The sequence below is a fragment of the Pongo pygmaeus genome, chromosome X (assembly GCF_028885625.2).
Source record: "Pongo pygmaeus isolate AG05252 chromosome X, NHGRI_mPonPyg2-v2.0_pri, whole genome shotgun sequence".
NCBI lineage: Eukaryota > Metazoa > Chordata > Mammalia > Primates > Hominidae > Pongo > Pongo pygmaeus.
In genome coordinates, this window is record NC_072396.2 from 84,938,338 (window position 1) to 84,948,473 (window position 10,136).

The following is a 10,136-nucleotide window of genomic DNA, read 5'->3' on the forward strand; positions in this document are numbered from 1 at the left end:
CATCTTGTCACAGTCTTTTGGGTTTTCCATAGATGTTCTTTATCAGGTTTAAGAAGTTCGATTTAATTTCTAGTTTGTTGACTGCTTATCATGAAAGTGTTGGATTTTGGCAAATGCTTTTTTCTACACTTATGGAGAAAATTATGTTTTCTTTTTATTAATTCAGTATATTACATTAATTGATTTTCATATGTTGAACCAACTTTGAATTTCTGAAAGTTCCACTTAGCCATGGTGCATAATCTCTTTTATATATTGCTGGATTTTGGTTTACTATACATTTTCATCAGGATTTTTGCATGTTTATTCATAAGGGGATATTGGTCTGTCATTTTTTATATCGTGATATATTTTTATACTTTTGCTATCAGGTTAATATTGGCCCCAAAGAATATATTGTAATGCTTGCTCTGCTCTTCCATCTTTTGGAAGAATTTTCAAAGGATTGGTATTAATTTTTCTTTAAATATCTGGTAGCATCTACCAGTAAAGCCATCTGAACCTGGACTTTCCTATGTGGGAAGTCATTGGATTACTAATTCAGTATCTTTACTCATTACATACCTTTTTAAGTATTCTATTTCTTTTAACTCAGTTTTGATAGATTTTAACATTTTCCAACTATACTAGTTCATACAATTCCCTTATAATCCTACATATTTCTCTATAGTCAGTAGTGATGTCTGCTTTTTTATTCCTGATTTTAGTAATTTTAGTATTCTCTCTATTTTTATTGATCTATCTAGCTAAAGGATTGTCATTTTTGTTTATCTTTAAAAGAACCAAGTTTGGGTTTTGTTGATTTTCTCTATTGTTTTTCTGTTTTATATTTTGTTGATTTCCCCTCTAATCATTAGCTTGCTTTTGTTTAGTTTGCTCATTTTTTCCAGTTTCTCATTAAAGTGGGAGTGAATGTATTGATCTGAAAAATTTCTTAAATTAAAATATTACACGTATACATTTTCTTCCAAGCACTTTTTAAACTACATCCTATAAGTTTTGTTATATTGTGTGTGTGTGTGTGTGTGTTTCTTTTATTTATATCAAGGTCTTTTCTCATTTTTTTCTTTAACCCACTGGTTAGGAATGTGTTTTTATTTTTTATTTATATTTTTAATGTTTTTAAATTATTATAATATTTTCCATAGGTTATTGGGGAACAGGTGGTGTTTGGTTACATGAGTAATTTCCTTAGTGATTTGTGAGATTTTGGTGCACCCATCACCTGAGCAGTATACACTGCACCCAATTTGTGGTCTTTTATCTCTCACCCGCTTCCCACCCTTTCTCCCTGGGTCCTCAAAATCCATTGTGTCATTCTTATGCCTTTGTATCCTCATAGCTTGGCTCTCACTTATGAGTGAGAATATTTAGTTTGGTTTTTTATTCTTGAGTTACTTCACTTAGAACAATAGTCTCCAGTCTCATCCAGGTTGTTATGAATGCCATGAATTTATTCCTTTTTATGGCTGAATAGTATTTCATTATATATATATATAATATATATATATAAAATACACGTATATATATTTCTATATATATATATAAATCACAGCTTCTTTATTCACTCGTTGATTGATGGGCATTGGGTTGGTTCCACGTTTTTGCCGTTGTGAATTGTGCTGCTATAAACATGCGTGTGCAAGTATCTTTTTCGTATAATGACTTATTTTCCCCTGGGTAGATACCCAGTAGTGGGATTGCTGGATCAAATGGTAGTTCTACTGTTAGTTTTTGAAGGAATTTCCACACTGTTTTCTATAGTGACTATACTAGTTTACAGAGGTGTTCCCTGATCACCACATCCATGCCAAAATCTGTGTTTCTTTTTTTATTTTTTGATGATGGCCATTCTTGCAGGAATCAGGTAGTATCGCATTGTGGTTTTGATTTGCATTTCCCTGATCATTAGTGATGTTGAGCATTTTTTTAATATGTTTGTTGGCCATTTGTATATCTTCTTTTGAGAATTGTCTATTCATGTCCTTAGCCCACTTTTTGATGGAATCGTTTGTTTGTTTGTTTGTTTCTGATTTGTTTAATTGTGCATTCTGGATATTAGTCATTTTTCAGATGTATAGATTGTGAAGATTTTCTCAACTCTGTGAGTTGTCTGTTTACTCTACTGACTGTTCCTTTTGCCATACAAAAGCTCTTTAGTTTAGTTAAGTCCCAGGTATTTATCTTTGTTTTTATTGCATTTGCTTTTTGGTTCTTGGTCATGAAATCCTTGCCTAAGCCAATTTCTAGAAGGGTTTTTCCAATGTTATCTTCCAGAATTTTTATAGTTTCTGGTCTTAGATTTGTCCTTGATCCATCATGAGTTGATTTTTTTTAAATAAAATGAGAGATGAGGATCCAGTTTCATTCTCCTACATGTGGCTAGCCAATTATCCCAGCACCATTTGTTGAAAAGGGTGTTCTTGCCCTACTTTATCTTTTTGTTTGCTTTGTCAAAGATAAGTTGGCTGTAAATATTTGGGTTTATTTTTGGGTTCTCTTTTCTGTTCCATTGGTCAATGTGCCCATTTTTATACCAGTACCATGCTGTTTTTGTGACTATGGCTCTATAGTATAGTTTAAAATCAGGTAATGTGATGCCTCCAGATTTGTTCTTTTTGCTTAGTCTTTCTTTGGCTATACAGGCTCTTTTTTGGTTCCATATGAATTGTAGGATTGTGTTTTTTTAATTCTGCGAAGAATGGGGGTGGTATTTTGATGGGAATTGTGACGAATTTGTAGATTGCTTTTGGCAGTGTGGTCATTTTCACAATATTGATTCTATCCATCCATGAGCATGGGATGTGTTTTCATTTGTTTCTGTCATCTATGATTTTTTTCAGCAGGGTTTTGTAGTTTTCCTTGTAGAGGTCTTTAACAACCTTGGTTAGGTATATTCCTAAGTATTTTATTTTATTTTTTTGCAACTATTATAAAGGGGATTGAGTTCTTGATCTGATTCTCAGCTTTGTCACTGTTGGTGTATAGAAGAGTTACTGATTTGTGTACATTAAATTTGTATCCAGAAACTTTGCTGAATTTTTTAAATCAGTTTCAGGAGCTTTCTGGAAGAGTCTTTAGGGTTTTCTAGGTAAACAATCATATAATCAGCAAACAGCAACAGTTTGACTTTCTCTTTACTGATTTGGATGCCCTTTATTTCTTTCTCTTGTCTGATTGCTCTGGCTAGGACTTCTAGCATTATGTTGAAGAGGAGTGGTGAGAGCGGGCATCCTTGTCTTGTTCCAGTTTTTAGAGGGAATGCTTTCAACTTTTCCCCATTCAGTATTATGTTGGCTGTGGGTTTGTCCTAGATGGCTTTTATTACATTGATGTACCTTATATTCTGATTTTGCTGAGAGTTTTAATCATAAAGGATGTTGGATTTTGTTGAATGCTTTTTTTGCATCTGTTGAGATGATCATGTGATTTTTGTTTTTGATTCTGTTTATGTGGGGTATCACATTTCTTGACTTGTGTATGTTAAACTGTCCCTGCATCCCTGATATGACATCCACTTGATCATGATGTATTAACTTTTTGATATGTTATTGGATTCATTTACCTAGTTTTTTTCTTTAGGATTTTACCATCTACATTCATCAAGGATATTGGTCTGCAGTTGTTTTTTTGTTTTGTTTTGTTTGTTTGTTTGTTTTTGGTTATGTCTTTTCCTGATTTTTGTTTTAGGGTGATACTGACTTCATAGCATGATTTAGGGAGGGTTTTCTCTCTATCCTGTGGAATAGTGTCAATAGGATTGGTACCAGTTCTTCTTCAAATGTCTGGTAGAATTCTGCTGTGAATCTTTCTGGTCCTGGCCTTTTTTTGGTAATTTTGTAATTACCATTTCAATCTTGCTGCTTGTTATTGGTATTTTCAGAGTGTCTATTTCTTCCTGATTTAAGCTAGGAAGGTTGTGTCTTTCCAGCAATTTTTCCATCTCCTGTAGGTTTTCTAGTTCATGTGCATAAAGGTGTTCATAGTAGCCTTGAATGGACTTTTGTATTTATGTGGTGTCATTTGTAATATCTCCCGTTTCATTTCTAATTGAGCTTATTTGGATTTTCTCTCTTCTTTTCTTGGTTAATCTTGCTAATTGTCTATAAATTTTATTTATCTTTTCCAAGAACCAGCTTTTTGTTTCATTTATCTTTTGCGTTTTTTTTTGTTTTGTTTTGTTTTCCAGTTTCATTTAGTTCTGCTCTGATCTTTGTTATTTCTTTTCTTCTGCTGGGTTTGAATTTGGTTTGTTCTTGTTTCTCCAGTTCCTTGAGGTGTCCTCTAGATTCCTTGAGAATCTAAATTCCTTAGGTTTCTGTTTATGCTCTTTTAGACTTTTTGATGTAGGCATTTAGGGCTATGAACTTACCTTTTAGCACCACCTTTGCTGTATCACAGATATTTTGATAGGTTATTTCACTATTGTCATTCAGTTCAAAGAATTTTGTAATTTCCATCATGATTTCATTTTTGACCCAATAATTATTCAGGAGCAGGTTACTTAATTTCCATGTATTTTCATGGTTTCAAAGGTTCCTTTTTGAGTTGATTCCCAGTTTTATTTCACTGTGGTTTGAGAGAGTTCTTGATATAATTTCAATTTTCTTATATCTACTGAGGCTTATTTTGTGGCCTATCATATGGTCTATCTTGGAGAAGTTTCCATGCACTATTGAACAGAATGTATATTGTCCAGTTGTTAGGTAGAATGTAGTGTATATATTTGTTAAGTCTATTTGTTTCAGTGTATAGTTTAAATCCGTTTTTTCTGTTTTTGTTGACTTTCTGTCTTGATGACTTGTCTATCACTGTCAGTGGAGTATTGAAGTCCCCCACTATTATTATTGTGTTACTGTCTATCTCATTTCTTAGGTCTATTAGTAATTGTTTTATAAATTTGGGAGCGCCAGTGTTAGGTGCATATGTATGTAGGATTGTGATAGTTTCCTGTTGGGCAAGGCCTTTTATCATTATGTTAGGTCTGACTTTTCCTTTTTTAACTGCTGTTGCTTTAAATTTTGTTTTGTCTGATATAAGAATAGCTACTTCTGGTCACTTTTTGTGTCCGTTTACATGGAACGTCAGTTTCTACCTTTTTACCTTAAATGTATATGATACCTTATATGTTAGGTGAGTCTCGTGAAGGCAGCAGATAGTTGGTTGGTGAGTTCTTATCCATTCTGCAATCCTGTACATTTTAAGTGGAGCATTTAGGCCATTTACATTGAATATTAGTATTGAGATGTGAGGTACCATTCCATTCATTGTGCTGTTTGTAGCCTGTATACCTTGGTTTTTAATTTTTTTGTTTTAAGTTGTATTTTTGTTTTATAGGTTTTGTAAGATTTATGCTTTTAAAATGTCCTTTTTTGATGTGTTTCCAGGATTTGTTTCAAGATTTAGAGCTCCTTTTAAAGCAATTCTTGTAGTACCTGCTTGTTAATGGCAAATTTTCTCAGCATTTGTTTGTCTGAAAAAGACTTTTTCTTTCTTTCATTTATGAATCTTAGTTTTGCTGGATACAAAATACTTGGCTGATAATTGTTTTGCTTAAGGAGGCTGAAGATAAGGCCCCAATTCCTTCTAGCTTGTAGGGTTTCTGCTGAGAAATCTGCTGTTAATCTGATAGATTTTATACGTTACCTGGTGCTTTTGCCTGATAGCTCTTAATATTCTTTCTTTAATCTTTCTTTAGATATCCTGATGACCATGTGCCTAGGTGATGATCTTTTTGCGATAAATTTCCCAGGTATTCTTTGTGCTTCTTGTATTTATATGTCTAGGTTTCTAGCAAGGCTGGGGAAGTTTTCCTCTATTATTCCCCCAAATATGTTTTCCAAACTTTTAGATTTCTCTTCTTTCTCAGGAATGGCAATTTTTTCTTAAGTTTGGTCATTTAACATAATCTCAGACTTCTTGGAGGCTTTGTTCATATTTTCTTTTTTTTTTTCTTTGTTGGATTTGGTTAATTCAAAGACCTTGTCTTCGACCTCTGAAGTTCTTCTGCTTGTTGAATTCTATTGCTGAGACGTTCCAGAGCATTTTGCATTTCAATAAATGTGTGCATTGTTTCCTGACATTTTGATTTTTGTATTTATGCTATCTCATTGAATATTTCTCCCTTCACTTCTTGTTTGTTTGTTTGTTTTTAATTTCCTTTTATTTGGCTTCACCTTTTTCTGGTGCCTCCCTGATTAGCTTAATAACTAACCTTCTAAATTATTTTTCAGGGAAATCAGGGATTTCTTCGTGGTTTGGATCCATTGCTGGTGTAATTTTTTTTGGTAGTGTTAAAGAAACTTGTTTAGTCACATTACCAGAGTTGGTGTTTTGGTTCCTTCTCATTTGGGTAGACTCTGTCTGAGGGAAGGTCTAGGCCTGAAGGCTGTTGTTCAGATTCTTTTGTCCTACAGTGTGTTCCCTTAATGTAGTATTCTCCCCATTTTCCAAGGGATGTGGCTTTCTGGGAGCTGAGCTGTAGTGATTGTTATCTCTCTTCTGGATCTAGCCACCCAGCAAGTCTACCAGGCTCTGAGTTGGTACTAGGGCTTGTCTGCACAGAGTCCTGTGATGTGAACTCTCTGTGGGTCTCTCAGCCCTGGATACCAGCACCTGCTCTGGTGGAGGTGGCAGGGGGGTAAGATGGACTCTGTCAGAGTCCTTGGCTTTGGTTGCTTACTGCACTATTTTTGTGCTGGTTGGTCTCTTGTTGGAAGGTGGCACTTTCAAGAGAGCATCAGCTGTAGTAGTATGGGGAGGAACATGTGGTGGGTGGGGCCCTAGAACTCCTAAGAGTATATGCCTTTTGTCTTCATTTACCAAGGTGGGTAAGAAAGTGCCATAAGGTGGGGACAGGGCATGTTCGAGATGAGACTCTCCTCGGGCAGGTCTTCTTGTGGCTGCTGTGGGTGATGGGGGTGAAGTTCCCAGTCAATGGAGTTATGTTCCTAGGAGGATTACGGCTGCCTTTACTTTGTCATGCATGTTGTCAGGGAAGTGGGGGAAAGCTGTCAGTAACAGGCCTCATCCAGGTCCCACTCAACCCAAAGGGCCAGTCTCACCTCACCATGCACCCCCCAACAACACTGAGTCTGTTCCCAGGCACTGAGCCAGCGGGGCTGAGAACTTGCCTCAGGCTACTCACCTTCCAGTTGCGAAAAATGCTCGCCATCACTGGCCATCAGAGAAATGCAAATCAAAACCACAATGAGATACCATCTCACACCAGTTAGAATGGCAATCATTAAAAAGTCAGGAAACAACAGGTGCTGGAGAGGATGTGGAGAAATAGGAACACTTTTACACTGTTGGTGGGACTGTAAACTAGTTCAACCATTGTGGAAGTCAGTGTGGCAATTCCTCAGGGATCTAGAACTAGAAATACCATTGGACCCAGCCATCCCATTACTGGGTATATACCCAAAGGACTATAAATCATGCTGCTATAAAGACACATGCACACGGATGTTTATTGTGGCACTATTCACAATAGCAAAGACTTGGAACCAACCCAAATGTCCAACAACGATAGACTGGATTAAGAAAATGTGGCACATATACACCATGGAATACCATGCAGCCATAAAAAGTGATGAGTTCATGTCCTTTGTAGGGACATGAGTGAAATTGGAAATCATCATTCTCAGTAAACTATCGCAAGAACAAAAAACCAAACACCGCATATTCTCACTCGTAGGTGGGAATTGAACAACGAGAACACATGGACACAGGAAGGGGAACATCACACTCTGGGGACTGTTGTGGGGTGGGGGGAGGGGGGAGGGGGGAGGGATAGCATTGGGAGATATACCTAACGCTAGATGATGAGTTGGTGGGTGCAGCGCACCAGCATGGCACATGTATACATATGTAACTAACCTGCACATTGCACACATGTACCCTAAAACCTAAAGTATAATAAAAATAAATAAATAAATAAATAAATAAAATTAGAAACGTAAAAAAAAAAATAAAATAAAATAAAAAGAAAGCAATTAAGGCTTTCATTCTTCTCCTGCCTGTGGAGTCTGCACACCAGATTCACGCCCTCCCCTGAGTTCTGGCCAGGAGACTTCTCAATCAGTTCAAATTGTTAACAGTGTTGAGCTGGAGGTTTCCTTCTCCCTGTGCCCTTTTCCCAGTGCCTTTGACTGCCCTCCCTAAGGACCCCTGTGAGGCAGGGCAGAAATGGCTTGCTAGGGGACCCAGTGAGCCCATAGGCATTTTCTCACTGCTTTCTCTACCCTGTATTTCTCTCGGCTCTCTAAATTGACTCAGCTCCAAGTAAGGTCAGAATCTCTGTAACATAGACCTTCAGGTTTCCCAGTTTTTGGTGTGTCTCCCTACTCCTGCAGGAACAATCTGCTTTCTTCAGAGGGCCTGTGGGTTCTCTTGCCTTTCCTAATGTATTTCTGCAGTTGTTATGGAGCAAAAGTTTACGATGTAAGCCTCCACACACTTCTCTGTCCGAGTGGGAGCTGCAATCTAGTCCTGCCTCCCATCTGCCATGAGTCTCCAGGAATGTGTTTTTAAATTTCTACTTCTTGTGAATTTCCTAAATTTTGTTCTGTTCTTTTTTTCTAATTTCTTTTCACTGTGGTTGGATAGCCTATTTCATATGAATCCAGTCTGTTTAAATTTATTGATTCTTGTTTTATTGCCTAATATGTGATCTACCATGCAGAATATTTTGTGTACACTTGAGAAGAATGAGTACCCTGATAGTGGCTGGAGCATTCTAAAGGTGACTAATTGAAAATGGGGTATTGAAGCCGTCAACTATTATTGTTCAGTTGGCCACTTGTCACTTTAATTCAGTCTGTTTTCTTCATTTACTGTGGGGCTCTTTTATTAGGTGCACTTTTTTAATGTTTATTTTTTCGGGTATATAGTCGGTGTATATATTTATGGGATACATGAGACTTTGATACAGACATACAATGTGTAATAATCACATCAGTAAATAGGGTATCAATCACCTCAAGTTTTTATTTCTTTGTGTTACAGACAATCCAGTTATACTCTTTTATTTTTAAATGTGCACTAAATTATTGTTGACTGTAGTCACCCTCTTGTACTATCACATACTACATCTTATTCATTCTATCTAATTATATTTTTCTACCCATTAACCATCCCTAAGTCCCCCCTCCACTACTGTTTCCAACCTCTTGTAACCATCATTCTACTCTCTATCTCCATGAGTTCAGTTGTTCTAAAGTTTAGCTCCCACAAATAAGTGAGAACAAGTGCAGTTTATCTTTCTGTGTCTGGCTTATTTCATGTAATGTCCTCCATTTCCATCCATGTTGCTGCAAATAATAGGATCTCATTCTTTTATGGCTGAATAGTACTCCATTGTGTATTTGTGTCACATTTACTTTATCCTTTTGTTGTTGATGGACACTTGGGTTGCTTGCAAATCTTGTCTATGTGAATAGTACTGTAATAAGCATGGGAGTGCAGATATCTCTTTGGTATACTGACTTGCTCTCTTTTGGGTATATACCTAACAGTGGGACTATCGGGTCATGTGCTAGTTCTATTTTTAGTTTTTTGAGGAACCTGCAAACTGTTCTCCATAGTGCTAGTACTAATTTACATTCCCACCAACAGTGTGCAAGGATTCCCCTTTCTACACGATCTTGCCAGAATTTGTTATTGCCTGACATTTGGATAAAAGTCATTTTAACTGGGGTTAGGTGATATCTCATTGTAGTTAGTTTTGATTTGCATTTCTTGGTTGATCAGTGATGTTGAGCACCTCTTCATATGCCTGTTTGCCATTTTTATGTCTTATTTTGAGAAATGTCTATGCAAATATTTTGCCCAATTTTTAATTGGATTATGAGATTTTTTCCTATATTGTTGTTTGAGTTTCTTATGTATTTTGATTATTGATTCCTTCTGAGATGGAGAGTTTGCAGGGTTTTTTTTTCCCCATTCTGTGGTTTGTCTCGTAATTTTGATGATTGCTTCCTTTGCTGTGCAGAAACTTTGTAACTCAATGTGATCCAGTTTCTCAATTTTTTCTTACGTTGCCTATGCTTGTGGCGGTGTTACTCAAGAAATCTTTCCCCACTCCAGAATGTCCTGGAGAGTTTCCCCAATGTTTACTTTTAGTAGTTTCATAA